The sequence below is a fragment of the Puntigrus tetrazona genome, chromosome 4 (assembly GCF_018831695.1).
Source record: "Puntigrus tetrazona isolate hp1 chromosome 4, ASM1883169v1, whole genome shotgun sequence".
Classification (NCBI taxonomy): Eukaryota; Metazoa; Chordata; class Actinopteri; order Cypriniformes; family Cyprinidae; genus Puntigrus; species Puntigrus tetrazona.
In genome coordinates, this window is record NC_056702.1 from 26064910 (window position 1) to 26092568 (window position 27659).

Consider the following 27659-nt stretch of genomic DNA (forward strand, 5'->3'; position numbering starts at 1 on the left):
ATGGAAACCCCAGTGGGACCCCTCTCTACTCGGTGTTGCAGTAGTCGTGGCCGAGTGGTTAAGGCGATGGACTAGAAATCCATTGGGGTCTCCCGCGCAGGTTCGAATCCTGCCGACTACGCTTTTGCTCCGCCGCTGCATTGCATAAACAAGTCGCGGGACTTTTTGAATCCCTTGACTGTAGCACGCCGTCATCTTCAGTGGTCAGTACCCTGCGCGCTGTGGCCGCAGCAACCCCGCTTCCAATCCGGTCTCGCCGCCTTTTGCCCTCAGACTCCTATTTGCCACCTCACCCTTCAGCTGGACATTGTGTCTGAAGCTCGCTGGCGGTCTATTCTGCTTTCTTCCTGCAGTCAACGGACCTGGAGGGCAGCAGGTCGGTGTAGTCGTGGCCGAGAGGTTAAGGCGATGGACTTGAAATCCATTGGGGTCTCCCGCGCAGGTTCGAACCCTGCCGACTACGAGTTGCGACCAATTGCATCTTCCACGGTCTTTGCTCTCTTCACACTTCCTGTTTTGCAGGCTGCACAACGGCGCTTTGTTGATACGAGTATCAAGTTGGTGGTCTGAGCCCGGTAGCTCAGTCGGTAGAGCATCAGAATTTTAATCTGAGGGTCCAGGGTTCAAGTGCCTGTTTGGGCGAAAGGCAGTCCTATCGATGGCGGCCTCCTGCTGCAGGGCCAGCATCTTCTAAACAATGCTCTCATCTTATTACTCAAGATTGTTCTTAAAGAAACGTGAAAAGAACGCGCATTTTTGAAAAGACTCAAAACTTACAAAATAGCTCTTTAAAGTGAGGATAGCCCCACATCTCTCTTAAATGCCAAAGAATAAGAACCAGTTAATTCAGCAAATGGGTTACTTCAAATTGGTTGTCTCTGAGCCCAAACGGCCCTAGCTAGGTTACATGGTGTAGTGGTTAGCCCTCTGGACTCTGTTTTAGACCCTGTCTGAAGAATCTTTTGGCAGCAGTCAGTCAAAAACGCTTTCAGGGGTGCTTAGATTGGTTGCCGCCATGCGCAGGCTGTCTCTGTAGGGAAGTGAGCTTAAAAGAGCGGACCCAAGCTTGGAGAATGCGGGCATCGATCCCACTACCTCTCGCATGCTAAGCGAGCGCCTACCATTTGAGCTAATTCCCTTGCTTGGCTACAGACATGTCCAAACATTGCCTTCGCAGAGCGACGCCTATTTTTAAGGGGCTTGAATCTGTGAATTGAAGCAAATGAAGTTGGTGAATTAACCGAGATATTGTGCTTTAGTTTAAGGGGTACTGAGGCTTACTACCGGGCTGTTTTGCCACCCAGGATCGCTAGCAACCATCAAGTTTTCGGTCAACTGGGCCGAGAAGCGGCAAAAGTGCAGTCATGTGGGACTCCAGGCTCAGCACTGAAAAACCCCATCCACTTTTCAGCCTGCTTTGTCCTCAATGTGAAGCCTGATCTCCGTAGTCGTGGCAGAGTGTTCGCCTGCATGCAGAAGAGAAAGGGCTGTGTTATTTTTTTTTTCTCCTCCTCTCTGCCCCGACCAATGCTTCCAGCCCTTCTCACCACTGAGGCTCAGTGGCGTGCCGTGATCGTGATAGTGGTTAGTACTCTGCGCTTGTGGCCGCAGCAACCCCGGTTCGAACTGGTCACGGCAGGCTTTTGCCAACAGGCAACGATCTTCTCTCCCATGTTTTTTTGCCACCTCATCCGGTGCTGGTGCGAACCTTGCCAACTACGGATGGCGATTGCCCTTTGACTTTAGTATTTGGTGCCGATAATTGTACCTTCCACGGTCTTTGCTCTCTCTTCCGCAATTCCGCTTTTTGCAGGCTTCACCTCGGCGCTTTGTGGATACGTTATATACTAACAAGTAACAAGCCGGCAGATTGAGCCGGAGCCTGGATAGCTCAGTCGGTAGAGCATCAGACTTTTAATCTGAGGGTCCAGGGTTCAAGTCCCTGTTCGGGCGCGAGGCAATCCTATTGATGGCGGCCTCCATATCCCTAGCTCGGCACACCCGAGTCAGCTCTTGGGAAAGAGTGCTCATGAAGTCAACTGAGTGAGTCTCAGTTCTCCTAGTTGGTACCGCTGTTCCTCCTGCTGCAGGGCCAGCATCTTCTAAACATTGCTTTCATCTTATTCTCAAGATTGTTCTTAAAAAAATTTTTAAGAAGAATGCACATTTTTCAAAAGACTCACAGCTTTCCAAATAACTCTTTCAAGTGAGGATAGCCTCCACACCTGTCTTAAATCCCAAATAATAAGAACCAGTTAATTAAGTAACTGGGTTAGTTCAAATTGGTCGTCACATTTTGGCATAGTAAGAACAGCAGCTACATGTAGTACATAGGGTTACATGTTTTAACCTGCTCAGTGTGATTTGATGTATTTTTGAATTTTACCAGGTTTCCATGTGGTCTTGGCCATTTTCTTCCTCTTACGCATTTGGACGTGTGTACATGTGACTGATCACATGACAGGAAACAGGAAAAACGGTATAAAAGAGGCAGCATGGCAAGCAAACAGCCTTTCACTTTACAAATCTGCTGGCGATCACCATTTCTGGACTGTGGTGTTTTATTCGGACTTATCTTTGTAGATTCAAGCACTTGGAACATCACTTGGATTGCATTATACACGGCTGGAAACGTGCGGTGCTATGGAAACCCCCCCCAGTGGGACCCCTCTCTACTCGGTGTTGCAGTAGTCGTGGCCGAGTGGTTAAGGCGATGGACTAGAAATCCATTGGGGTCTCCCCGCGCAGGTTCGAATCCTGCCGACTACGCTTTGCGCTCCGCCCGCTGCATTGCATAAACAAGTCGCGGGACTTTTTGAATCCCTTGACTGTAGCACGCCGTCATCTTCAGTGGTCAGTACCCTGCGCTGTGGCCGCAGCAACCCCGCTTCCAATCCGGTCTCGCCGCCTTTTGCCCTCAGACTCCTATTTGCCACCTCACCCTTCAGCTGGACATTGTGTCTGAAGCTCGCTGGCGGTCTATTCTGCTTTCTTCCTGCAGTCAACGGACCTGGAGGGCAGCAGGTCGGTGTAGTCGTGGGCGAGAGGTTAAGGCGATGGACTTGAAATCCATTGGGGTCTCCCGCGCAGGTTCGAACCCTGCCGACTACGAGTTGCGACCAATTGCATCTTCCACGGTCTTTGCTCTCTCTTCCACACTTCCTGTTTTGCAGGCTGCACAACGGCGCTTTGTTGATACGAGTATCAAGTTGGTGGTCTGAGCCCGGTAGCTCAGTCGGTAGAGCATCAGAATTTTAATCTGAGGGTCCAGGGTTCAAGTGCCTGTTTGGGCGAAAGGCAGCAGTCCTATCGATGGCGGCCTCCTGCTGCAGGGCCAGCATCTTCTAAACAATGCTCTCATCTTATTACTCAAGATTGTTCTTAAAGAAACGTGAAAAGAACGCGCATTTTTGAAAAGACTCAAAACTTACAAAATAGCTCTTTAAAGTGAGGATAGCCCCACATCTCTCTTAAATGCCAAAGAATAAGAACCAGTTAATTCAGCAAATGGGTTACTTCAAATTGGTTGTCTCTGAGCCCAAACGGCCCTAGCTAGGGTTACATGGTGTAGTGGTTAGCCCTCTGACTCTGTTTTAGACCCTGTCTGAAGAATCTTTTGGCAGCAGTCAGTCAAAAACGCTTTCAGGGGTGCTTAGATTGGTTGCCGCCATGCGCAGGCTGTCTCTGTAGGGAAGTGAGCTTAAAAGAGCGGACCCAAGCTTGGAGAATGCGGGCATCGATCCCACTACCTCTCGCATGCTGCTTAGCGAGCGCCTACCATTTGAGCTAATTCCCTTGCTTGGCTACAGACATGTCCAAACATTGCCTTTCGCAGAGCGACGCCTATTTTTAAGGGGCTTGAATCTGTGAATTGAAGCAAATGAAGTTGGTGAATTAACCGAGATATTGTGCTTTAGTTTAAGGGGTACTGAGGCTTACTACCGGGCTGTTTTGCCACCCAGGATCGCTAGCAACCATCAAGTTTTCGGTCAACTGGGCCGAGAAGCGGCAAAAGTGCAGTCATGTGGGACTCCAGGCTCAGCACTGAAAAACCCCATCCACTTTTCAGCCTGCTTTGTCCTCAATGTGAAGCCTGATCTCCGTAGTCGTGGCAGAGTGTTCGCCTGCATGCAGAAGAGAAAGGGCTGTGTTATTTTTTTCTTTCTCCTCCTCTCTGCCCCGGACCAATGCTTCCAGCCCTTCTCACCACTGAGGCTCAGTGGCGTGCCGTGATCGTGATAGTGGTTAGTACTCTGCGCTGTGGCCGCAGCAACCCCGGTTCGAACCGGTCACGGCAGGCTTTTGCCAACAGGCAACGATCTTCTCTCCCATGTTTTTTGCCACCTCATCCGGTGCTGGTGCGAACCTTGCCAACTACGGATGGCGATTGCCCTTTGACTTTAGTATTTGGTGCCGATAATTGTACCTTCCACGGTCTTTGCTCTCTCTTCCGCAATTCCGCTTTTGCAGGCTTCACCTCGGCGCTTTGTGGATACGTTATATACTAACAAGTAACAAGCCGGCAGATTGAGCCGGAGCCTGGATAGCTCAGTCGGTAGAGCATCAGACTTTTAATCTGAGGGTCCAGGGTTCAAGTCCCTGTTCGGGCGCGAGGCAATCCTATTGATGGCGGCCTCCATATCCCTAGCTCGGCACACCCGAGTCAGCTCGTTGGGAAAGAGTGCTCATGAAGTCAACTGAGTGAGTCTCAGTTCTCCTAGTTGGTACCGCTGTTCCTCCTGCTGCAGGGCCAGCATCTTCTAAACATTGCTTTCATCTTATTCTCAAGATTGTTCTTAAAAAAATTTTTTAAGAAGAATGCACATTTTTCAAAAGACTCACAGCTTTCCAAATAACTCTTTCAAGTGAGGATAGCCCCACACCTGTCTTAAATCCCAAATAATAAGAACCAGTTAATTAAGTAACTGGGTTAGTTCAAATTGGTCGTCACATTTTGGCATAGTAAGAACAGCAGCTACATGTAGTACATAGGGTTACATGTTTTAACCTGCTCAGTGTGATTTGATGTATTTTTGAATTTTACCAGGTTTCCATGTGGTCTTGGCCATTTTCTTCCTCTTACGCATTTGGACGTGTGTACATGTGACTGATCACATGACAGGAAACAGGAAAAACGGTATAAAAGAGGCAGCATGGCAAGCAAACAGCCTTTCACTTTACAAATCTGCTGGCGATCACCATTTCTGGACTGTGGTGTTTTATTCGACTTATCTTTGTAGATTCAAGCACTTGGAACATCACTTGGATTGCATTATACACGGCTGGAAACGTGCGGTGCTATGGAAACCCCCCCCCAGTGGGACCCCTCTCTACTCGGTGTTGCAGTAGTCGTGGCGAGTGGTTAAGGCGATGGACTAGAAATCCATTGGGGTCTCCCGCGCAGGTTCGAATCCTGCCGACTACGCTTTTGCGCTCCGCCCGCTGCATTGCATAAACAAGTCGCGGACTTTTTGAATCCCTTGACTGTAGCACGCCGTCATCTTCAGTGGTCAGTACCTGCGTTGTGGCCGCAGCAACCCCGCTTCCAATCCGGGTCTCGCCGCTTTTGCCCTCAGACTCCTATTGCCACCTCACCCTTCAGCTGGACATTGTGTCTGAAGCTCGCTGGCGGTCTATTCTGCTTTCTTCCTGCAGTCAACGGACCTGGAGGGCAGCAGGTCGGTGTAGTCGTGGCCGAGAGGTTAAGGCGATGGACTTGAAATCCATTGGGGTCTTCCCGCGCAGGTTCGAACCCTGCCGACTACGAGTTGCGACCAATTGCATCTTCCACGGTCTTTGCTCTCTCTTCACACTTCCTGTTTTGCAGGCTGCACAACGGCGCTTTGTTGATACGAGTATCAAGTTGGTGGTCTGAGCCCGGGTAGCTCAGTCGGTAGAGCATCAGAATTTTAATCTGAGGGTCCAGGGTTCAAGTGCCTGTTTGGGCGAAAGGCAGTCCTATCGATGGCGGCCTCCTGCTGCAGGGCCAGCATCTTCTAAACAATGCTCTCATCTTATTACTCAAGATTGTTCTTAAAGAAACGTGAAAAGAACGCGCATTTTTGAAAAGACTCAAAACTTACAAAATAGCTCTTTAAAGTGAGGATAGCCCCACATCTCTCTTAAATGCCAAAGAATAAGAACCAGTTAATTCAGCAAATGGGTTACTTCAAATTGGTTGTCTCTGAGCCCAAACGGCCCTAGCTAGGGGTTACATGGTGTAGTGGTTAGCCCTCTGACTCTGTTTTAGACCCTGTCTGAAGAATCTTTTGGCAGCAGTCAGTCAAAAACGCTTTCAGGGGTGCTTAGATTGGTTGCCGCCATGCGCAGGCTGTCTCTGTAGGGAAGTGAGCTTAAAAGAGCGGACCCAAGCTTGGAGAATGCGGGCATCGATCCCACTACCTCTCGCATGCTAAGCGAGCGCCTACCATTTGAGCTAATTCCCTTGCTTGGCTACAGACATGTCCAAACATTGCCTTCGCAGAGCGACGCCTATTTTTAAGGGGCTTGAATCTGTGAATTGAAGCAAATGAAGTTGGTGAATTAACCGAGATATTGTGCTTTAGTTTAAGGGGTACTGAGGCTTACTACCGGCTGTTTTGCCACCCAGGATCGCTAGCAACCATCAAGTTTTCGGTCAACTGGGCCGAGAAGCGCAAAAGTGCAGTCATGTGGGACTCCAGGCTCAGCACTGAAAAACCCCATCCACTTTTCAGCCTGCTTTGTCCTCAATGTGAAGCTTCCTGATCTCCGTAGTCGTGGCAGAGTGTTCGCCTGCATGCAGAAGAGAAAGGGCTGTGTTATTTTTTTTTTCTTTCTCCTCCTCTCTGCCCCGACCAATGCTTCCAGCCCTTCTCACCACTGAGGCTCAGTGGCGTGCCGTGATCGTGATAGTGGTTAGTACTCTGCGCTGTGGCCGCAGCAACCCCGGTTCGAACTGGTCACGGCAGGCTTTTGCCAACAGGCAACGATCTTCTCTCCCATGTTTTTTTGCCACCTCATCCGGTGCTGGTGCGAACCTTGCCAACTACGGATGGCGATTGCCCTTTGACTTTAGTATTTGGTGCCGATAATTGTACCTTCCACGGTCTTTGCTCTCTCTTCCGCAATTCCGCTTTTGCAGGCTTCACCTCGGCGCTTTGTGGATACGTTATATACTAACAAGTAACAAGCCGGCAGATTGAGCCGGAGCCTGGATAGCTCAGTCGGTAGAGCATCAGACTTTTAATCTGAGGGTCCAGGGTTCAAGTCCCTGTTCGGGCGCGAGGCAATCCTATTGATGGCGGCCTCCATATCCCTAGCTCGGCACACCCGAGTCAGCTCGTTGGGAAAGAGTGCTCATGAAGTCAACTGAGTGAGTCTCAGTTCTCCTAGTTGGTACCGCTGTTCCTCCTGCTGCAGGGCCAGCATCTTCTAAACATTGCTTTCATCTTATTCTCAAGATTGTTCTTAAAAAAATTTTAAGAAGAATGCACATTTTTCAAAAGACTCACAGCTTTCCAAATAACTCTTTCAAGTGAGGATAGCCCCACACCTGTCTTAAATCCCAAATAATAAGAACCAGTTAATTAAGTAACTGGGTTAGTTCAAATTGGTCGTCACATTTTGGCATAGTAAGAACAGCAGCTACATGTAGTACATAGGGTTACATGTTTTAACCTGCTCAGTGTGATTTGATGTATTTTTGAATTTTACCAGGTTTCCATGTGGTCTTGGCCATTTTCTTCCTCTTACGCATTTGGACGTGTGTACATGTGACTGATCACATGACAGGAAACAGGAAAAACGGTATAAAAGAGGCAGCATGGCAAGCAAACAGCCTTTCACTTTACAAATCTGCTGGCGATCACCATTTCTGGACTGTGGTGTTTTATTCGACTTATCTTTGTAGATTCAAGCACTTGGAACATCACTTGGATTGCATTATACACGGCTGGAAACGTGCGGTGCTATGGAAACCCCCCAGTGGGACCCTCTCTACTCGGTGTTGCAGTAGTCGTGGCCGAGTGGTTAAGGCGATGGACTAGAAATCCATTGGGGTCTCCCGCGCAGGTTCGAATCCTGCCGACTACGCTTTTTGCTCCGCCCGCTGCATTGCATAAACAAGTCGCGGGACTTTTTGAATCCCTTGACTGTAGCACGCCGTCATCTTCAGTGGTCAGTACCCTGCGTTGTGGCCGCAGCAACCCCGCTTCCAATCCGGTCTCGCCGCTTTTTGCCCTCAGACTCCTATTTGCCACCTCCCTTCAGCTGGACATTGTGTCTGAAGCTCGCTGGCGGTCTATTCTGCTTTCTTCCTGCAGTCAACGGACCTGGAGGGCAGCAGGTCGGTGTAGTCGTGGCCGAGAGGTTAAGGCGATGGACTTGAAATCCATTGGGGTCTCCCGCGCAGGTTCGACCCCTGCCGACTACGAGTTGCGACCAATTGCATCTTCCACGGTCTTTGCTCTCTTCCACACTTCCTGTTTTGCAGGCTGCACAACGGCGCTTTGTTGATACGAGTATCAAGTTGGTGGTCTGAGCCCGGTAGCTCAGTCGGTAGAGCATCAGAATTTTAATCTGAGGGTCCAGGGTTCAAGTGCCTGTTTGGGCGAAAGGCAGTCCTATCGATGGCGGCCTCCTGCTGCAGGGCCAGCATCTTCTAAACAATGCTCTCATCTTATTACTCAAGATTGTTCTTAAAGAAACGTGAAAAGAACGCGCATTTTTGAAAAGACTCAAAACTTACAAAATAGCTCTTTAAAGTGAGGATAGCCCCACATCTCTCTTAAATGCCAAAGAATAAGAACCAGTTAATTCAGCAAATGGGTTACTTCAAATTGGTTGTCTCTGAGCCCAAACGGCCCTAGCTAGGGTTACATGGTGTAGTGGTTAGCCCTCTGACTCTGTTTTAGACCCTGTCTGAAGAATCTTTTGGCAGCAGTCAGTCAAAAACGCTTTCAGGGGTGCTTAGATTGGTTGCCGTCATGCGCAGGCTGTCTCTGTAGGGAAGTGAGCTTAAAAGAGCGGACCCAAGCTTGGAGAATGCGGGCATCGATCCCACTACCTCTCGCATGCTGCGAGCGCTCTACCATTTGAGCTAATTCCCTTGCTTGGCTACAGACATGTCCAAACATTGCCTTCGCAGAGCGACGCCTATTTTTAAGGGGGCTTGAATCTGTGAATTGAAGCAAATGAAGTTGGTGAATTAACCGAGATATTGTGCTTTAGTTTAAGGGGTACTGAGGCTTACTACCGGCTGTTTTGCCACCCAGGATCGCTAGCAACCATCAAGTTTTCGGTCAACTGGGCCGAGAAGCGCAAAAGTGCAGTCATGTGGGACTCCAGGCTCAGCACTGAAAAACCCCATCCACTTTTCAGCCTGCTTTGTCCTCAATGTGAAGCCTGATCTCCGTAGTCGTGGCAGAGTGTTCGCCTGCATGCAGAAGAGAAAGGGCTGTGTTATTTTTTTCTTTCTCCTCCTCTCTGCCCCGGACCAATGCTTCCAGCCCTTCTCACCACTGAGGCTCAGTGGCGTGCCGTGATCGTATAGTGGTTAGTACTCTGCGCTGTGGCCGCAGCAACCCCGGTTCGAACTGGTCACGGCAGGCTTTTGCCAACAGGCAACGATCTTCTCTCCCATGTTTTTTGCCACCTCATCCGGTGCTGGTGCGAACCTTGCCAACTACGGATGGCGATTGCCCTTTGACTTTAGTATTTGGTGCCGATAATTGTACCTTCCACGGTCTTTGCTCTCTCTTCCGCAATTCCGCTTTTGCAGGCTTCACCTCGGCGCTTTGTGGATACGTTATATACTAACAAGTAACAAGCCGGCAGATTGAGCCGGAGCCTGGATAGCTCAGTCGGTAGAGCATCAGACTTTTAATCTGAGGGTCCAGGGTTCAAGTCCCTGTTCGGGCGCGAGGCAATCCTATTGATGGCGGCCTCCATATCCCTAGCTCGGCACACCCGAGTCAGCTCGTTGGGAAAGAGTGCTCATGAAGTCAACTGAGTGAGTCTCAGTTCTCCTAGTTGGTACCGCTGTTCCTCCTGCTGCAGGGCCAGCATCTTCTAAACATTGCTTTCATCTTATTCTCAAGATTGTTCTTAAAAAAATTTTTAAGAAGAATGCACATTTTTCAAAAGACTCACAGCTTTCCAAATAACTCTTTCAAGTGAGGATAGCCCCACACCTGTCTTAAATCCCAAATAATAAGAACCAGTTAATTAAGTAACTGGGTTAGTTCAAATTGGTCGTCACATTTTGGCATAGTAAGAACAGCAGCTACATGTAGTACATAGGGTTACATGTTTTAACCTGCTCAGTGTGATTTGATGTATTTTTGAATTTTACCAGGTTTCCATGTGGTCTTGGCCATTTTCTTCCTCTTACGCATTTGGACGTGTGTACATGTGACTGATCACATGACAGGAAACAGGAAAAACGGGTATAAAAGAGGCAGCATGGCAAGCAAACAGCCTTTCACTTTACAAATCTGCTGGCGATCACCATTTCTGGACTGTGGTGTTTTATTCGGACTTATCTTTGTAGATTCAAGCACTTGGAACATCACTTGGATTGCATTATACACGGCTGGAAACGTGCGGTGCTATGGAAACCCCAGTGGGACCCTCTCTACTCGGTGTTGCAGTAGTCGTGGCCGAGTGGTTAAGGCGATGGACTAGAAATCCATTGGGGTCTCCCGCGCAGGTTCGAATCCTGCCGACTACGCTTTTGCGCTCCGCCCGCTGCATTGCATAAACAAGTCGCGGGACTTTTTGAATCCCTTGACTGTAGCACGCCGTCATCTTCAGTGGTCAGTACCCTGCGCTGTGGCCGCAGCAACCCCGCTTCCAATCCGGTCTCGCCGCCTTTTGCCCTCAGACTCCTATTTGCCACCTCACCCTTCAGCTGGACATTGTGTCTGAAGCTCGCTGGCGGTCTATTCTGCTTTCTTCCTGCAGTCAACGGACCTGGAGGGCAGCAGGTCGGTGTAGTCGTGGCCGAGAGGTTAAGGCGATGGACTTGAAATCCATTGGGGTCTCCCGCGCAGGTTCGAACCCTGCCGACTACGAGTTGCGACCAATTGCATCTTCCACGGTCTTTGCTCTCTCTTCCACACTTCCTGTTTTGCAGGCTGCACAACGGCGCTTTGTTGATACGAGTATCAAGTTGGTGGTCTGAGCCCGGTAGCTCAGTCGGTAGAGCATCAGAATTTTAATCTGAGGGTCCAGGGTTCAAGTGCCTGTTGGGCGAAAGGCAGTCCTATCGATGGCGGCCTCCTGCTGCAGGGCCAGCATCTTCTAAACAATGCTCTCATCTTATTACTCAAGATTGTTCTTAAAGAAACGTGAAAAGAACGCGCATTTTTGAAAAGACTCAAAACTTACAAAATAGCTCTTTAAAGTGAGGATAGCCCCACATCTCTCTTAAATGCCAAAGAATAAGAACCAGTTAATTCAGCAAATGGGTTACTTCAAATTGGTTGTCTCTGAGCCCAAACGGCCCTAGCTAGGGTTACATGGTGTAGTGGTTAGCCCTCTGGACTCTGTTTTAGACCCTGTCTGAAGAATCTTTTGGCAGCAGTCAGTCAAAAACGCTTTCAGGGGTGCTTAGATTGGTTGCCGCCATGCGCAGGCTGTCTCTGTAGGGAAGTGAGCTTAAAAGAGCGGACCCAAGCTTGGAGAATGCGGGCATCGATCCCACTACCTCTCGCATGCTAAGCGAGCGCCTCTACCATTTGAGCTAAATTCCCTTGCTTGGCTACAGACATGTCCAAACATTGCTCTCGCAGAGCGACGCCTATTTTTAAGGGGCTTGAATCTGTGAATTGAAGCAAATGAAGTTGGTGAATTAACCGAGATATTGTGCTTTAGTTTAAGGGGTACTGAGGCTTACTACCGAAGCTGTTTTGCCACCCAGGATCGCTAGCAACCATCAAGTTTTCGGTCAACTGGGCCGAGAAGCGGCAAAGTGCAGTCATGTGGGACTCCAGGCTCAGCACTGAAAAACCCCATCCACTTTTCAGCCTGCTTTGTCCTCAATGTGAAGCCTGATCTCCGTAGTCGTGGCAGAGTGTTCGCCTGCATGCAGAAGAGAAAGGGCTGTGTTATTTTTTTCTTTCTCCTCCTCTCTGCCCCGGACCAATGCTTCCAGCCCTTCTCACCACTGAGGCTCAGTGGCGTGCCGTGATCGTATAGTGGTTAGTACTCATGCTGTGGCCGCAGCAACCCCGGTTCGAACCGGGTCACGGCAGGCTTTTGCCAACAGGCAACGATCTTCTCTCCCATGTTTTTTGCCACCTCATCCGGTGCTGGTGCGAACCTTGCCAACTACGGATGGCGATTGCCCTTTGACTTTAGTATTTGGTGCCGATAATTGTACCTTCCACGGTCTTTGCTCTCTCTTCCGCAATTCCGCTTTTTGCAGGCTTCACCTCGGCGCTTTGTGGATACGTTATATACTAACAAGTAACAAGCCGGCAGATTGAGCCGGAGCCTGGATAGCTCAGTCGGTAGAGCATCAGACTTTTAATCTGAGGGTCCAGGGTTCAAGTCCCTGTTCGGGCGCGAGGCAATCCTATTGATGGCGGCCTCCATATCCCTAGCTCGGCACACCCGAGTCAGCTCGTTGGGAAAGAGTGCTCATGAAGTCAACTGAGTGAGTCTCAGTTCTCCTAGTTGGTACCGCTGTTCCTCCTGCTGCAGGGCCAGCATCTTCTAAACATTGCTTTCATCTTATTCTCAAGATTGTTCTTAAAAAATTTTTTAAGAAGAATGCACATTTTTCAAAAGACTCACAGCTTTCCAAATAACTCTTTCAAGTGAGGATAGCCCCACACCTGTCTTAAATCCCAAATAATAAGAACCAGTTAATTAAGTAACTGGGTTAGTTCAAATTGGTCGTCACATTTTGGCATAGTAAGAACAGCAGCTACATGTAGTACATAGGGTTACATGTTTTAACCTGCTCAGTGTGATTTGATGTATTTTTGAATTTTACCAGGTTTCCATGTGGTCTTGGCCATTTTCTTCCTCTTACGCATTTGGACGTGTGTACATGTGACTGATCACATGACAGGAAACAGGAAAAACGGTATAAAAGAGGCAGCATGGCAAGCAAACAGCCTTTCACTTTACAAATCTGCTGGCGATCACCATTTCTGGACTGTGGTGTTTTATTCGACTTATCTTTGTAGATTCAAGCACTTGGAACATCACTTGGATTGCATTATACACGGCTGGAAACGTGTGCGGTGCTATGGAAACCCCCCCCAGTGGGACCCCTCTCTACTCGGTGTTGCAGTAGTCGTGGCCGAGTGGTTAAGGCGATGGACTAGAAATCCATTGGGGTCTCCCCGCGCAGGTTCGAATCCTGCCGACTACGCTTTTTGCGTCTCCGCCCGCTGCATTGCATAAACAAGTCGCGGGACTTTTTGAATCCCTTGGACTGTAGCACGCCGTCATCTTCAGTGGTCAGTACCCTGCGCTGTGGCCGCGCAGCAACCCCGCTTCCAATCCGGTCTCTCGCCGCTTTTGCCCTCAGACTCCTATTTGCCACCTCACCCTTCAGCTGGACATTGTGTCTGAAGCTCGCTGGCGGTCTATTCTGCTTTCTTCCTGCAGTCAACGGACCTGGAGGGCAGCAGGTCGGTGTAGTCGTGGCCGAGAGGTTAAGGCGATGGACTTGAAATCCATTGGGGTCTCCCGCGCAGGTTCGAACCCTGCCGACTACGAGTTGCGACCAATTGCATCTTCCACGGTCTTTGCTCTCTTCACACTTCCTGTTTTGCAGGCTGCACAACGGCGCTTTGTTGATACGAGTATCAAGTTGGTGGTCTGAGCCCGGTAGCTCAGTCGGTAGAGCATCAGAATTTTAATCTGAGGGTCCAGGGTTCAAGTGCCTGTTTGGGCGAAAGGCAGTCCTATCGATGGCGGCCTCCTGCTGCAGGGCCAGCATCTTCTAAACAATGCTCTCATCTTATTACTCAAGATTGTTCTTAAAGAAACGTGAAAAGAACGCGCATTTTTGAAAAGACTCAAAACTTACAAAATAGCTCTTTAAAGTGAGGATAGCCCCACATCTCTCTTAAATGCCAAAGAATAAGAACCAGTTAATTCAGCAAATGGGTTACTTCAAATTGGTTGTCTCTGAGCCCAAACGGCCCTAGCTAGGTTACATGGTGTAGTGGTTAGCCCTCTGACTCTGTTTTAGACCCTGTCTGAAGAATCTTTTGGCAGCAGTCAGTCAAAAACGCTTTCAGGGGGTGCTTAGATTGGTTGCCGTCATGCGCAGGCTGTCTCTGTAGGGAAGTGAGCTTAAAAGAGCGGACCCAAGCTTGGAGAATGCGGGCATCGATCCCACTACCTCTCGCATGCTAAGCGAGCGCTCTACCATTTGAGCTAATTCCCTTGCTTGGCTACAGACATGTCCAAACATTGCCTTCGCAGAGCGACGTCTATTTTTAAGGGGCTTGAATCTGTGAATTGAAGCAAATGAAGTTGGTGAATTAACCGAGATATTGTGCTTTAGTTTAAGGGGTACTGAGGCTTACTACCGAAGCTGTTTTGCCACCCAGGATCGCTAGCAACCATCAAGTTTTCGGTCAACTGGGCCGAAGCGGCAAAAGTGCAGTCATGTGGGACTCCAGGCTCAGCACTGAAAAACCCCATCCACTTTTTCAGCCTGCTTTGTCCTCAATGTGAAGCCTGATCTCCGTAGTCGTGGCAGAGTGTTCGCCTGCATGCAGAAGAGAAAGGGCTGTGTTATTTTTTTTTCTTTCTCCTCCCTCTCTGCCCCGGACCAATGCTTCCAGCCCTTCTCACCACTGAGGCTCAGTGGCGTGCCGTGATCGTATAGTGGTTAGTACTCTGCGCTGTGGCGCAGCAACCCCGGTTCGAACTGGTCACGGCAGGCTTTTGCCAACAGGCAACGATCTTCTCTCCCATGTTTTTTTGCCACCTCATCCGGTGCTGGTGCGAACCTTGCCAACTACGGATGGCGATTGCCCTTTGACTTTAGTATTTGGTGCCGATAATTGTACCTTCCACGGTCTTTGCTCTCTCTTCCGCAATTCCGCTTTTTGCAGGCTTCACCTCGGCGCTTTGTGGATACGTTATATACTAACAAGTAACAAGCCGGCAGATTGAGCCGGAGCCTGGATAGCTCAGTCGGTAGAGCATCAGACTTTTAATCTGAGGGTCCAGGGTTCAAGTCCCTGTTCGGGCGCGAGGCAATCCTATTGATGGCGGCCTCCATATCCCTAGCTCGGCACACCCGAGTCAGCTCGTTGGGAAAGAGTGCTCATGAAGTCAACTGAGTGAGTCTCAGTTCTCCTAGTTGGTACCGCTGTTCCTCCTGCTGCAGGGCCAGCATCTTCTAAACATTGCTTTCATCTTATTCCTCAAGATTGTTCTTAAAAAAATTTTTTAAGAAGAATGCACATTTTTCAAAAGACTCACAGCTTTCCAAATAACTCTTTCAAGTGAGGATAGCCCCACACCTGTCTTAAATCCCAAATAATAAGAACCAGTTAATTAAGTAACTGGGTTAGTTCAAATTGGTCGTCACATTTTGGCATAGTAAGAACAGCAGCTACATGTAGTACATAGGGTTACATGTTTTAACCTGCTCAGTGTGATTTGATGTATTTTTGAATTTTACCAGGTTTCCATGTGGTCTTGGCCATTTTCTTCCTCTTACGCATTTGGACGTGTGTACATGTGACTGATCACATGACAGGAAACAGGAAAAACGGTATAAAAGAGGCAGCATGGCAAGCAAACAGCCTTTCACTTTACAAATCTGCTGGCGATCACCATTTCTGGACTGTGGTGTTTTATTCGGACTTATCTTTGTAGATTCAAGCACTTGGAACATCACTTGGATTGCATTATACACGGCTGGAAACGTGCGGTGCTATGGAAACCCCCCCCAGTGGGACCCCTCTCTACTCGGTGTTGCAGTAGTCGTGGCCGAGTGGTTAAGGCGATGGACTAGAAATCCATTGGGGTCTCCCCGCGCAGGTTCGAATCCTGCCGACTACGCTTTTGCGTTCCCCCCTGCATTGCATAAACAAGTCGCGGGACTTTTTTGAATCCCTTGGACTGTAGCACGCCGTCATCTTCAGTGGTCAGTACCCTGCGTTGTGGCCGCAGCAACCCCGCTTCCAATCCGGGTCTCGCCGTCTTTTGCCCTCAGACTCCTATTTGCCACCTCACCCTTCAGCTGGACATTGTGTCTGAAGCTCGCTGGCGGTCTATTCTGCTTTCTTCCTGCAGTCAACGGACCTGGAGGGCAGCAGGTCGGTGTAGTCGTGGCCGAGAGGTTAAGGCGATGGACTTGAAATCCATTGGGGTCTCCCCGCGCAGGTTCGAACCCTGCCGACTACGAGTTGCGACCAATTGCATCTTCCACGGTCTTTGCTCTCTTCCACACATTCCTGTTTTGCAGGCTGCACAACGGCGCTTTGTTGATACGAGTATCAAGTTGGTGGTCTGAGCCCGGGTAGCTCAGTCGGTAGAGCATCAGAATTTTAATCTGAGGGTCCAGGGTTCAAGTGCCTGTTTGGGCGAAAGGCAGTCCTATCGATGGCGGCCTCCTGCTGCAGGGCCAGCATCTTCTAAACAATGCTCTCATCTTATTACTCAAGATTGTTCTTAAAGAAACGTGAAAAGAACGCGCATTTTTGAAAAGACTCAAAACTTACAAAATAGCTCTTTAAAGTGAGGATAGCCCCACATCTCTCTTAAATGCCAAAGAATAAGAACCAGTTAATTCAGCAAATGGGTTACTTCAAATTGGTTGTCTCTGAGCCCAAACGGCCCTAGCTAGGGTTACATGGTGTAGTGGTTAGCCCTCTGACTCTGTTTTAGACCCTGTCTGAAGAATCTTTTGGCAGCAGTCAGTCAAAAACGCTTTCAGGGGTGCTTAGATTGGTTGCCGTCATGCGCAGGCTGTCTCTGTAGGGAAGTGAGCTTAAAAGAGCGGACCCAAGCTTGGAGAATGCGGGCATCGATCCCACTACCTCTCGCATGCTAAGCGAGCGCCTACCATTTGAGCTAATTCCCTTGCTTGGCTACAGACATGTCCAAACATTGCCTTCGCAGAGCGACGCCTATTTTTAAGGGGGCTTGAATCTGTGAATTGAAGCAAATGAAGTTGGTGAATTAACCGAGATATTGTGCTTTAGTTTAAGGGGTACTGAGGCTTACTACCGAAGCTGTTTTGCCACCCAGGATCGCTAGCAACCATCAAGTTTTCGGTCAACTGGGCCGAGAAGCGCAAAAGTGCAGTCATGTGGGACTCCAGGCTCAGCACTGAAAAACCCCATCCACTTTTCAGCCTGCTTTGTCCTCAATGTGAAGCCTGATCTCCGTGAGTCGTGGCAGAGTGTTCGCCTGCATGCAGAAGAGAAAGGGCTGTGTTATTTTTTTCTTTCTCCTCCTCTCTGCCCCGGACCAATGCTTCCAGCCCTTCTCACCACTGAGGCTCAGTGGCGTGCCGTGATCGTATAGTGGTTAGTACTCTGCGCTGTGGCCGCAGCAACCCCGGTTCGAATCCGGTCACGGCAGGCTTTTGCCAACAGGCAACGATCTTCTCTCCCATGTTTTTTGCCACCTCATCCGGTGCTGGTGCGAACCTTGCCAACTACGGATGGCGATTGCCCTTGACTTTAGTATTTGGTGCCGATAATTGTACCTTCCACGGTCTTTGCTCTCTCTTCCGCAATTCCGCTTTTGCAGGCTTCACCTCGGCGCTTTGTGGATACGTTATATACTAACAAGTAACAAGCCGGCAGATTGAGCCGGAGCCTGGATAGCTCAGTCGGTAGAGCATCAGACTTTTAATCTGAGGGTCCAGGGTTCAAGTCCCTGTTCGGGCGCGAGGCAATCCTATTGATGGCGGCCTCCATATCCCTAGCTCGCACACCCGAGTCAGCTCGTTGGGAAAGAGTGCTCATGAAGTCAACTGAGTGAGTCTCAGTTCTCCTAGTTGGTACCGCTGTTCCTCCTGCTGCAGGGCCAGCATCTTCTAAACATTGCTTTCATCTTATTCTCAAGATTGTTCTTAAAAAAATTTTTAAGAAGAATGCACATTTTTCAAAAGACTCACAGCTTTCCAAATAACTCTTTCAAGTGAGGATAGCCCCACACCTGTCTTAAATCCCAAATAATAAGAACCAGTTAATTAAGTAACTGGGTTAGTTCAAATTGGTCGTCACATTTTGGCATAGTAAGAACAGCAGCTACATGTAGTACATAGGGTTACATGTTTTAACCTGCTCAGTGTGATTTGATGTATTTTTGAATTTTACCAGGTTTCCATGTGGTCTTGGCCATTTTCTTCCTCTTACGCATTTGGACGTGTGTACATGTGACTGATCACATGACAGGAAACAGGAAAAACGGTATAAAAGAGGCAGCATGGCAAGCAAACAGCCTTTCACTTTACAAATCTGCTGGCGATCACCATTTCTGGACTGTGGTGTTTTATTCGGACTTATCTTTGTAGATTCAAGCACTTGGAACATCACTTGGATTGCATTATACACGGCTGGAAACGTGCGGTGCTATGAAACCCCAGTGGGACCCCTCTCTACTCGGTGTTGCAGTAGTCGTGGCCGAGTGGTTAAGGCGATGGACTAGAAATCCATTGGGGCTCCCGCGCAAGTTCGAATCCTGCCGACTACGCTTTGCGTTCCGCCCGCTGCATTGCATAAACAAGTCGCGGGACTTTTTTTGATCCCTTGGACTGTAGCACGCCGTCATCTTCAGTGGTCAGTACCCTGCGTTGTGGCCGCAGCAACCCCGCTCCAATCCGGGTCTCGCCGTCTTTTGCCCTCAGACTCCTATTTGCCACCTCACCCTTCAGCTGGACATTGTGTCTGAAGCTCGCTGGCGGTCTATTCTGCTTTCTTCCTGCAGTCAACGGACCTGGAGGGCAGCAGGTCGGTGTAGTCGTGGCCGAGAGGTTAAGGCGATGGACTTGAAATCCATTGGGGTCTCCCCGCGCAGGTTCGAACCCTGCCGACTACGAGTTGCGACCAATTGCATCTTCCACGGTCTTTGCTCTCTCTTCCACAATTCCTGTTTTGCAGGCTGCACAACGGCGCTTTGTTGATACGAGTATCAAGTTGGTGGTCTGAGCCCGGCTAGCTCAGTCGGTAGAGCATCAGACTTTTAATCTGAGGGTCCAGGGTTCAAGTGCCTGTTTGGGCGAAAGGCAGTCCTATCGATGGCGGCCTCCTGCTGCAGGGCCAGCATCTTCTAAACAATGCTCTCATCTTATTACTCAAGATTGTTCTTAAAGAAACGTGAAAAGAACGTGCATTTTTGAAAAGACTCAAAACTTACAAAATAGCTCTTTAAAGTGAGGATAGCCCCACATCTCTCTTAAATGCCAAAGAATAAGAACCAGTTAATTCAGCAAATGGGTTACTTCAAATTGGTTGTCTCTGAGCCCAAACGGCCCTAGCTAGGGTTACATGGTGTAGTGGTTAGCCCTCTGGACTCTGTTTTAGACCCTGTCTGAAGAATCTTTTGGCAGCAGTCAGTCAAAAAAACGCTTTCAGGGGGTGCTTAGATTGGTTGCCGTCATGCGCAGGCTGTCTCTGTAGGGAAGTGAGCTTAAAAGAGCGGACCCAAGCTTGGAGAATGCGGGCATCGATCCCACTACCTCTCGCATGCTAAGCGAGCGCTCTACCATTTGAGCTAATTCCCCTTGCTTGGCTACAGACATGTCCAAACATTGCCTTCGCAGAGCGACGTCTATTTTTAAGGGGCTTGAATCTGTGAATTGAAGCAAATGAAGTTGGTGAATTAACCGAGATATTGTGCTTTAGTTTAAGGGGTACTGAGGCTTACTACCGAAGCTGTTTTGCCACCCAGGATCGCTAGCAACCATCAAGTTTTCGGTCAACTGGGCCGAGAAGCGGCAAAAGTGCAGTCATGTGGGACTCCAGGCTCAGCACTGAAAAACCCCCATCCACTTTTCAGCCTGCTTTGTCCTCAATGTGAAGCCTGATCTCCGTAGTCGTGGCAGAGTGTTCGCCTGCATGCAGAAGAGAAAGGGCTGTGTTATTTTTTTTTCTTTCTCCTCCCTCTCTGCCCCGGACCAATGCTTCCAGCCCTTCTCACCACTGAGGCTCAGTGGCGTGCCGTGATCGTATAGTGGTTAGTACTCTGCGTTGTGGCCGCAGCAACCCCGGTTCGAATCCGGGTCACGGCAGGCTTTTGCCAACAGGCAACAATCTTCTCTCCATGTTTTTTGCCACCTCATCCGGTGCTGGTGCGAACCTTGCCAACTACGGATGGCGATTGCCCTTTGACTTTAGTATTTGGTGCCGATAATTGTACCTTCCACGGTCTTTGCTCTCTCTTCCGCAATTCCGTTTTTGCAGGCTTCACCTCGGCGCTTTGTGGATACGTTATATACTAACAAGTAACAAGCCGGCAGATTGAGCCGGAGCCTGGATGGCGCTACCTGGAGCAGGATCGTCTGTGTTTTAATCTCCAATCGCCGAGCTCAGGGTTTCCATTTTGACAATGGACGGCGCCAGGCAATCCTAATGGATGGCGGCCAATCAGAGCGCGATATGTCCATTGTTGGGGAGCCAATCAGAGCGCGAGCTGTCCATTGTTGGGGAGCCAATCAGTGCTCATGCTGTCCATTGTTGAGTGAGCCAATCCGTTCTCGCTATCCATTGTGTACCGCAGACTTTACTCCTCCTGAGGAAAATTGACAGATTTCAATATCGACAGAAGATTGCATAATTCATCTTAGTAAGTATTAAATGTTTTTTCTCTCCGTTTGCTATGTTTTTTGAGCTGATAATTCATTACGTTTTTCAAAAGACTCATGTTTTGCGTTTAAAAACTATGACTTGAGATACGACTTTTGAACATCTTCTCTATAATTACAATTTGCCTTTAATCTTATTTATTACATTCCATTTAGTCGTTTTATATCTCGGGAAAAAGCGTTACAACTGTCATTAAATTCCCGGGAAATTCAAAATGATTTGACTTGAGTGACGTGTGGTGTATTAACCATGGCGTGTTTTGTCGTCGCGTTGTTTGCCTTTAATCTTAGTTATTACATTCCATTTAGTCAGTTTGCAACTGTATAAACAAAGTTTTGCTATACATAAAAATCTGAATGAAAAAAAACAACGTGGCGCTTGTAAACATTTACCATGTGCAATATTTACTATAGTGGAAGTGTAGTAAAAGTGTTTTGTTAGCATAGTTTCACAAGATTTTTAAAAGTTTATTTTGGGTAAAAAACAATCATTTTACATCAAAGTTTGTTGTTTTGCTATAGTGTGAATGTAGTAATCCTGTTTTGTGTTTGCAGATTGATTACTATTTGTATAAACACATATGCAAGTGCTAAACATAATCATTTTAAATGACAAAGGAAAGTAATACATCAATTAACCATAGATATATAAACGTGCAGTTACAAGAATGCACATTACAAAAAAGTGTAGTTACTATGAAGAAACATACGTTTAACCACAGTTTTGAACTGAATTAACAATGCTTTTTACCAGTTAATTAAGTAACTGGGTTAGTTCAAATTGGTCGTCACATTTTGGCATAGTAAGAACAGCAGCTACATGTAGTACATAGGGTTACATGTTTTAACCTGCTCAGTGTGATTTGATGTATTTTTGAATTTTACCAGGTTTCCATGTGGTCTTGGCCATTTTCTTCCTCTTACGCATTTGGTCGTGTGTACATGTGACTGATCACATGACAGGAAACAGGAAAAAACGGTATAAAAGAGGCAGCATGGCAAGCAAACAGCCTTTCACTTTACAAATCTGCTGGCGATCACCATTTCTGGACTGTGGTGTTTTATTCGGACTTATCTTTGTAGATTCAAGCACTTGGAACATCACTTGGATTGCATTATACACGGCTGGAAACGTGCGGTGCTATGGAAACCCCCCCCAGTGGGACCCCTCTCTACTCGGTGTTGCAGTAGTCGTGGCCGAGTGGTTAAGGCGATGGACTAGAAATCCATTGGGGTCTCCCGCGCAGGTTCGAATCCTGCCGACTACGCTTTGCGTTCCGCCCGCTGCATTGCATAAACAAGTCGCTGGACTTTTTGAATCCCTTGGACTGTAGCACCCGTCATCTTCAGTGGTCAGTACTCTGCGTTGTACTCCGCAGCAACCCCGCTTCCAATCCGGGTCTCGCCGTCTTTTGCCCTCAGACTCCTATTTGCCACCTCACCCTTCAGCTGGACATTGTGTCTGAAGCTCGCTGGCGGTCTATTCTGCTTTCTTCCTGCAGTCAACGGACCTGGAGGGCAGCAGGTCAGTGTAGTCGTGGCCGAGAGGTTAATGCGATGGACTTGAAATCCATTGGGGTCTCCCGCTAGGGTTCGAACCCTGCCGACTAAGAGTTGCGACCAATTGCATCTTCCACAGTCTTTGCTCTCTCTTCCACAATTCCTGTTTTGCAGGCTGCACAACGGCGCTTTGTTGATACGAGTATCAAGTTGGTGGTCTGAGCCCGGGTAGCTCAGTCGGTAGAGCATCAGACTTTTAATCTGAGGGTCCAGGGTTCAAGTGCCTGTTTGGGCGAAAAGCAGTCGTATCGATGGCGGCCTCCTGCTGCAGTGCCAGCATCTTCTAAATTTGAGCTCTCATCTTATTACTCAAGATTGTTCTTAAAGAAACGTGAAAAGAACGCGCATTTTTGAAAAGACTCAAAACTTACAAAATAGCTCTTTAAAGTGAGGATAGCCCCACATCTCTCTAAATGCCAATGAATAAGAACCAGTTAATTCAGCAAATGGGTTACTTCAAATTGGTTGTCTCTGAGCCAGGATCCCTAGCTAGGGTTACATGGTGTAGTGGTTAGCCCTCTGGACTCTGTTTTAGACCCTGTATGAAGAATCTTTTGGCAGCAGTCAGTCAAAAAACGCTTTCAGGGGGTGCTTAGATTGGTTGCCGCCATGCCCCATCCACTTTTCAGCCTGCTTTGTCCTCAATGTGAAGCCTGATATCCGTAGTCGTGGCAGAGTGTTCGCCTGCATGCAGAAGAGAAAGGGCTGTGTTATTTTTTTCTTTCTCCTCCCTCTCTGCCCCGGACCAATGCTTCCAGCCCTTCTCACCACTGAGGCTCAGTGGCGTGCCGTGATCGTATAGTGGTTAGTACTCTGCGTTGTGGCCGCAGCAACCCCGGTTCGAATCCGGGTCACGGCAGGCTTTTGCCAACAGGCAACGATCTTCTCTCCCATGTATTTTTGCCACCTCATCCGGTGCTGGTGCGAACCTTGCCAACTACGGATGGCGATTGCCCTTTGACTTTAGTATTTGGTGCCGATAATTGTACCTGCCACGGTCTTTTTTTTGCTCTCTCTCCCGCAATTCCGTTTTTGCAGGCTTCACCTCGCGCTTGTGGATACGTTATATACTAACAAGTAACAAGCCGGCAGATTGAGCCGGAGCCTGGATAGCTCAGTCGGTAGAGCATCAGACTTTTAATCTGAGGGTCCAGGGTTCAAGTCCCTGTTCGGGCGTGAGGCAATCCTATTGATGGCGGCCTCCATATCCCTAGCTCGGCACACCCGAGTCAGCTCGTTGGGAAAGAGTGCTCATGAAGTCAACTGAGTGAGTCTCAGTTCTCCTAGTTGGTACCGCTGTTCCTCCTGCTGCAGGGCCAGCATCTTCTAAACATTGCTTTCATCTTATTCTCAAGATTGTTCTTAAAAAAATTTTTAAGAAGAATGCACATTTTTCAAAAGACTCACAGCTTTCCAAATAACTCTTTCAAGTGAGGATAGCCCCACACCTGTCTTAAATCCCAAATAATAAGAACCAGTTAATTAAGTAACTGGGTTAGTTCAAATTGGTCGTCACATTTTGGCATAGTAAAAACAGCAGCTACATGTAGTACATAGGGTTACATGTTTTAACCTGCTCAGTGTGATTTGATGTATTTTTGAATTTTACCAGGTTTCCATGTGGTCTTGGCCATTTTCTTCCTCTTACGCATTTGGACGTGTGTACATGTGACTGATCACATGACAGGAAACAGGAAAAAACGGTATAAAAGAGGCAGCATGGCAAGCAAACAGCCTTTCACTTTACAAATCTGCTGGCGATCACCATTTCTGGACTGTGGTGTTTTATTCGGACTTATCTTTGTAGATTCAAGCACTTGGAACATCACTTGGATTGCATTATACACGGCTGGAAACGTGCGGTGCTATGGAAACCCCAGTGGGACCCCTCTCTACTCGGTGTTGCAGTAGTCGTGGCGAGTGGTTTAAGGCGATGGACTAGAAATCCATTGGGGGCTCCCCGCGCAAGTTCGAATCCTGCCGACTACGCTTTTGCGTTCCGCCCGCTGCATTGCATAAACAAGTCGCGGGACTTTTTTGAATCCCTTGGACTGTAGCACGCCGTCATCTTCAGTGGTCAGTACCCTGCGTTGTGGCCGCAGCAACCCCGCTTCCAATCCGGTCTCGCCGTCTTTTGCCCTCAGACTCCTATTTGCCACCTCACCCTTCAGCTGGACATTGTGTCTGAAGCTCGCTGGCGGTCTATTCTGCTTTCTTCCTGCAGTCAACGGACCTGGAGGGCAGCAGGTCGGTGTAGTCGTGGCCGAGAGGTTAAGGCGATGGACTTGAAATCCATTGGGGTCTCCCCGCGCAGGTTCGAACCCTGCCGACTACGAGTTGCGACCAATTGCATCTTCCACGGTCTTTGCTCTCTCTTCACACTTCCTGTTTTGCAGGCTGCACAACGGCGCTTTGTTGATACGAGTATCAAGTTGGTGGTCTGAGCCCGGGTAGCTCAGTCGGTAGAGCATCAGAATTTTAATCTGAGGGTCCAGGGTTCAAGTGCCTGTTTGGGCGAAAGGCAGTCCTATCGATGGCGGCCTCCTGCTGCAGGGCCAGCATCTTCTAAACAATGCTCTCATCTTATTACTCAAGATTGTTCTTAAAGAAACGTGAAAAGAACGCGCATTTTTGAAAAGACTCAAAACTTACAAAATAGCTCTTTAAAGTGAGGATAGCCCCACATCTCTCTTAAATGCCAAAGAATAAGAACCAGTTAATTCAGCAAATGGGTTACTTCAAATTGGTTGTCTCTGAGCCCAAACGGCCCTAGCTAGGGTTACATGGTGTAGTGGTTAGCCCTCTGGACTCTGTTTTAGACCCTGTCTGAAGAATCTTTTGGCAGCAGTCAGTCAAAAACGCTTTCAGGGGTGCTTAGATTGGTTGCCGCCATGCGCAGGCTGTCTCTGTAGGGAAGTGAGCTTAAAAGAGCGGACCCAAGCTTGGAGAATGCGGGCATCGATCCCACTACCTCTCGCATGCTAAGCGAGCGCTCTACCATTTGAGCTAATTCCCCTTGCTTAGCTACAGACATGTCCAAACATTGCCTTCGCAGAGCGACGTCTATTTTTAAGGGGCTTGAATCTGTGAATTGAAGCAAATGAAGTTGGTGATTTAACCGAGATAATGTGCTTTAGTTTAAGGGGTACTGAGGCTTACTACCGAAGCTGTTTTGCCACCCAGGATCGCTAGCAACCATCAAGTTTTCGGTCAACTGGGCCGAGAAGCGCAAAAGTGCAGTCATGTGGGACTCCAGGCTCAGCACTGAAAAACCCCATCCACTTTTCAGCCTGCTTTGTCCTCAATGTGAAGCCTGATCTCCGTAGTCGTGGCAGAGTGTTCGCCTGCATGCAGAAGAGAAAGGGCTGTGTTTTTTTTTTTCTTTCTCCTCCCTCTCTGCCCCGGACCAATGCTTCCAGCCCTTCTCACCACAGAGGCTCAGTGGCGTGCCGTGATCGTATAGTGGTTAGTACTCTGCGCTTGTGGCCGCAGCGAATCCGGTTCATCGGGTCACGGCAGGCTTTTGCCAACAGGCAACGATCTTCTCTCCATGTTTTTTGCCACCTCATCCGGTGCTGGTGCGAACCTTGCCAACTACGGATGGCGATTGCCCTTTGACTTTAGTATTTGGTGCCGATAATTGTACCTTCCACGGTCTTTGCTCTCTCTTCCGCAATTCCGTTTTTGCAGGCTTCACCTCGGCGCTTTGTGGATACGTTATATTCTAACAAGTAACAAGCCGGCAGATTGAGTCGGAGCCTGGATAGCTCAGTCGGTAGAGCATCAGACTTTTAATCTGAGGGTCCAGGGTTCAAGTCCCTGTTCGGGCGCGAGGCAATCCTATTGATGGCGGCCTCCATATCCCTAGCTCGGCACACCCGAGTCAGCTCGTTGGGAAAGAGTGCTCATGAAGTCAACTGAGTGAGTCTCAGTTCTCCTAGTTGGTACCGCTGTTCCTCCTGCTGCAGGGCCAGCATCTTCTAAACATTGCTTTCATCTTATTCTCAAGATTGTTCTTAAAAAAAATTTTTAAGAAGAATGCACATTTTTCAAAAGACTCACAGCTTTCCAAATAACTCTTTCAAGTGAGGATAGCCCCACACCTGTCTTAAATCCCAAATAATAAGAACCAGTTAATTAAGTAACTGGGTTAGTTCAAATTGGTCGTCACATTTTGGCATAGTAAGAACAGCAGCTACATGTAGTACATAGGGTTACATGTTTTAACCTGCTCAGTGTGATTTGATGTATTTTTGAATTTTACCATGTTTCCATGTGGTCTTGGCCATTTTCTTCCTCTTACGCATTTGGACGTGTGTACATGTGACTGATCACATGACAGGAAACAGGAAAAAACAGTATAAAAGAGGCAGCATGGCAAGCAAACAGCCTTTCACTTTACAAATCTGCTGGCGATCACCATTTCTGGACTGTGGTGTTTTATTCGGACTTATCTTTGTAGATTCAAGCACTTGGAACATCACTTGGATTGCATTATACACGGCTGGAAACGTGCGGTGCTATGGAAACCCCCCCCAGTGGGACCCCTCTCTACTCGGTGTTGCAGTAGTCGTGGCCGAGTGGTTAAGGCGATGGACTAGAAATCCATTGGGGTCTCCCCGCGCAGGTTCGAATCCTGCCGACCACGCTTTGCGTTCCGCCCGCTGCATTGCATAAACAAGTCGCGGGACTTTTTTGAATCCCTTGGACTGTAGCACGCCGTCATCTTCAGTGGTCAGTACCCTGCGTTGTGGCCGCAGCAACCCCGCTTCCAATCCGGGTCTCGCCGTCTTTTGCCCTCAGACTCCTATTTGCCACCTCACCCTTCAGCTGGACATTGTGTCTGAAGCTCGCTGGCGGTCTATTCTGCTTTCTTCCTGCAGTCAACGGACCTGGAGGGCAGCAGGTCGGTGTAGTCGTGGCCGAGAGGTTAAGGCGATGGACTTGAAATCCATTGGGTCTCTCCCTGCGCAGGTTCGAACCCTGCCGACTACGAGTTGCGACCAATTGCATCTTCCACGGTCTTTGCTCTCTCTTCCACAATTCCTGTTTTGCAGGCTGAACAACGGCGCTTTGTTGATACGAGTATCAAGTTGGTGGTCTGAGCCCGGGTAGCTCAGTCGGTAGAGCATCAGATTTTTAATCTGAGGGTCCAGGGTTCAAGTACCTGTTTGGGCGAAAGGCAGTCCTATGGATGGCGGCCTCCTGCTGCAGAGCCAGCATCTTCTAAACAATGCTCTCATCTTATTACTCAAGATTGTTCTTAAAGAAACGTGAAAAGAACGCGCATTTTGAAAAGACTCAAAACTTACAAAAT

The 27659-nt window shown here is 48.5% G+C and overlaps 31 non-coding genes across 31 annotated transcripts; 29 read left to right on the top strand and 2 right to left on the bottom strand.

Annotated features, from left to right (window-relative positions):
• The first annotated feature begins 40 nt into the window (after positions 1–40).
• On the top strand, positions 41–121 carry trnas-aga. The gene has a single exon. It is a non-coding gene; the product is annotated as a tRNA-Ser (tRNA).
• A 261-nt stretch (positions 122–382) lies between these two features.
• On the top strand, positions 383–463 carry trnas-uga. The gene has a single exon. It is a non-coding gene; the product is annotated as a tRNA-Ser (tRNA).
• A 1417-nt stretch (positions 464–1880) lies between these two features.
• Positions 1881–1953, top strand: trnak-uuu. The gene has a single exon. It is a non-coding gene; the product is annotated as a tRNA-Lys (tRNA).
• Positions 1954–2687: 734 nt separating this feature from the next.
• On the top strand, positions 2688–2769 carry trnas-aga. The gene has a single exon. It is a non-coding gene; the product is annotated as a tRNA-Ser (tRNA).
• A 1768-nt stretch (positions 2770–4537) lies between these two features.
• On the top strand, positions 4538–4610 carry trnak-uuu. The gene has a single exon. It is a non-coding gene; the product is annotated as a tRNA-Lys (tRNA).
• Positions 4611–5345: 735 nt separating this feature from the next.
• Positions 5346–5425, top strand: trnas-aga. Its single transcript has one exon. It is a non-coding gene; the product is annotated as a tRNA-Ser (tRNA).
• Positions 5426–5684: 259 nt separating this feature from the next.
• trnas-uga lies at positions 5685–5766 on the top strand. The gene has a single exon. It is a non-coding gene; the product is annotated as a tRNA-Ser (tRNA).
• A 1424-nt stretch (positions 5767–7190) lies between these two features.
• Positions 7191–7263, top strand: trnak-uuu. The gene has a single exon. It is a non-coding gene; the product is annotated as a tRNA-Lys (tRNA).
• Positions 7264–7992: 729 nt separating this feature from the next.
• trnas-aga lies at positions 7993–8073 on the top strand. The gene has a single exon. It is a non-coding gene; the product is annotated as a tRNA-Ser (tRNA).
• A 259-nt stretch (positions 8074–8332) lies between these two features.
• trnas-uga lies at positions 8333–8413 on the top strand. The gene has a single exon. It is a non-coding gene; the product is annotated as a tRNA-Ser (tRNA).
• Positions 8414–9827: 1414 nt separating this feature from the next.
• trnak-uuu lies at positions 9828–9900 on the top strand. The gene has a single exon. It is a non-coding gene; the product is annotated as a tRNA-Lys (tRNA).
• A 730-nt stretch (positions 9901–10630) lies between these two features.
• On the top strand, positions 10631–10711 carry trnas-aga. The gene has a single exon. It is a non-coding gene; the product is annotated as a tRNA-Ser (tRNA).
• Positions 10712–10973: 262 nt separating this feature from the next.
• On the top strand, positions 10974–11054 carry trnas-uga. The gene has a single exon. It is a non-coding gene; the product is annotated as a tRNA-Ser (tRNA).
• A 1422-nt stretch (positions 11055–12476) lies between these two features.
• On the top strand, positions 12477–12549 carry trnak-uuu. Its single transcript has one exon. It is a non-coding gene; the product is annotated as a tRNA-Lys (tRNA).
• Positions 12550–13284: 735 nt separating this feature from the next.
• On the top strand, positions 13285–13366 carry trnas-aga. The gene has a single exon. It is a non-coding gene; the product is annotated as a tRNA-Ser (tRNA).
• Positions 13367–13634: 268 nt separating this feature from the next.
• Positions 13635–13715, top strand: trnas-uga. The gene has a single exon. It is a non-coding gene; the product is annotated as a tRNA-Ser (tRNA).
• Positions 13716–15135: 1420 nt separating this feature from the next.
• trnak-uuu lies at positions 15136–15208 on the top strand. The gene has a single exon. It is a non-coding gene; the product is annotated as a tRNA-Lys (tRNA).
• A 736-nt stretch (positions 15209–15944) lies between these two features.
• trnas-aga lies at positions 15945–16026 on the top strand. The gene has a single exon. It is a non-coding gene; the product is annotated as a tRNA-Ser (tRNA).
• A 263-nt stretch (positions 16027–16289) lies between these two features.
• trnas-uga lies at positions 16290–16371 on the top strand. The gene has a single exon. It is a non-coding gene; the product is annotated as a tRNA-Ser (tRNA).
• Positions 16372–17791: 1420 nt separating this feature from the next.
• On the top strand, positions 17792–17864 carry trnak-uuu. Its single transcript has one exon. It is a non-coding gene; the product is annotated as a tRNA-Lys (tRNA).
• Positions 17865–18592: 728 nt separating this feature from the next.
• On the top strand, positions 18593–18672 carry trnas-aga. The gene has a single exon. It is a non-coding gene; the product is annotated as a tRNA-Ser (tRNA).
• Positions 18673–18935: 263 nt separating this feature from the next.
• Positions 18936–19017, top strand: trnas-uga. The gene has a single exon. It is a non-coding gene; the product is annotated as a tRNA-Ser (tRNA).
• A 612-nt stretch (positions 19018–19629) lies between these two features.
• Positions 19630–19702, bottom strand: trnaa-agc. Its single transcript has one exon. It is a non-coding gene; the product is annotated as a tRNA-Ala (tRNA).
• Positions 19703–20137: 435 nt separating this feature from the next.
• trnah-gug lies at positions 20138–20209 on the top strand. The gene has a single exon. It is a non-coding gene; the product is annotated as a tRNA-His (tRNA).
• Positions 20210–21969: 1760 nt separating this feature from the next.
• On the top strand, positions 21970–22050 carry trnas-aga. Its single transcript has one exon. It is a non-coding gene; the product is annotated as a tRNA-Ser (tRNA).
• Positions 22051–23129: 1079 nt separating this feature from the next.
• trnah-gug lies at positions 23130–23201 on the top strand. Its single transcript has one exon. It is a non-coding gene; the product is annotated as a tRNA-His (tRNA).
• Positions 23202–23445: 244 nt separating this feature from the next.
• On the top strand, positions 23446–23518 carry trnak-uuu. The gene has a single exon. It is a non-coding gene; the product is annotated as a tRNA-Lys (tRNA).
• Positions 23519–24595: 1077 nt separating this feature from the next.
• trnas-uga lies at positions 24596–24677 on the top strand. The gene has a single exon. It is a non-coding gene; the product is annotated as a tRNA-Ser (tRNA).
• Positions 24678–25285: 608 nt separating this feature from the next.
• Positions 25286–25358, bottom strand: trnaa-agc. Its single transcript has one exon. It is a non-coding gene; the product is annotated as a tRNA-Ala (tRNA).
• A 741-nt stretch (positions 25359–26099) lies between these two features.
• Positions 26100–26172, top strand: trnak-uuu. The gene has a single exon. It is a non-coding gene; the product is annotated as a tRNA-Lys (tRNA).
• A 736-nt stretch (positions 26173–26908) lies between these two features.
• trnas-aga lies at positions 26909–26990 on the top strand. Its single transcript has one exon. It is a non-coding gene; the product is annotated as a tRNA-Ser (tRNA).
• The last annotated feature ends 669 nt before the right edge of the window (positions 26991–27659 follow it).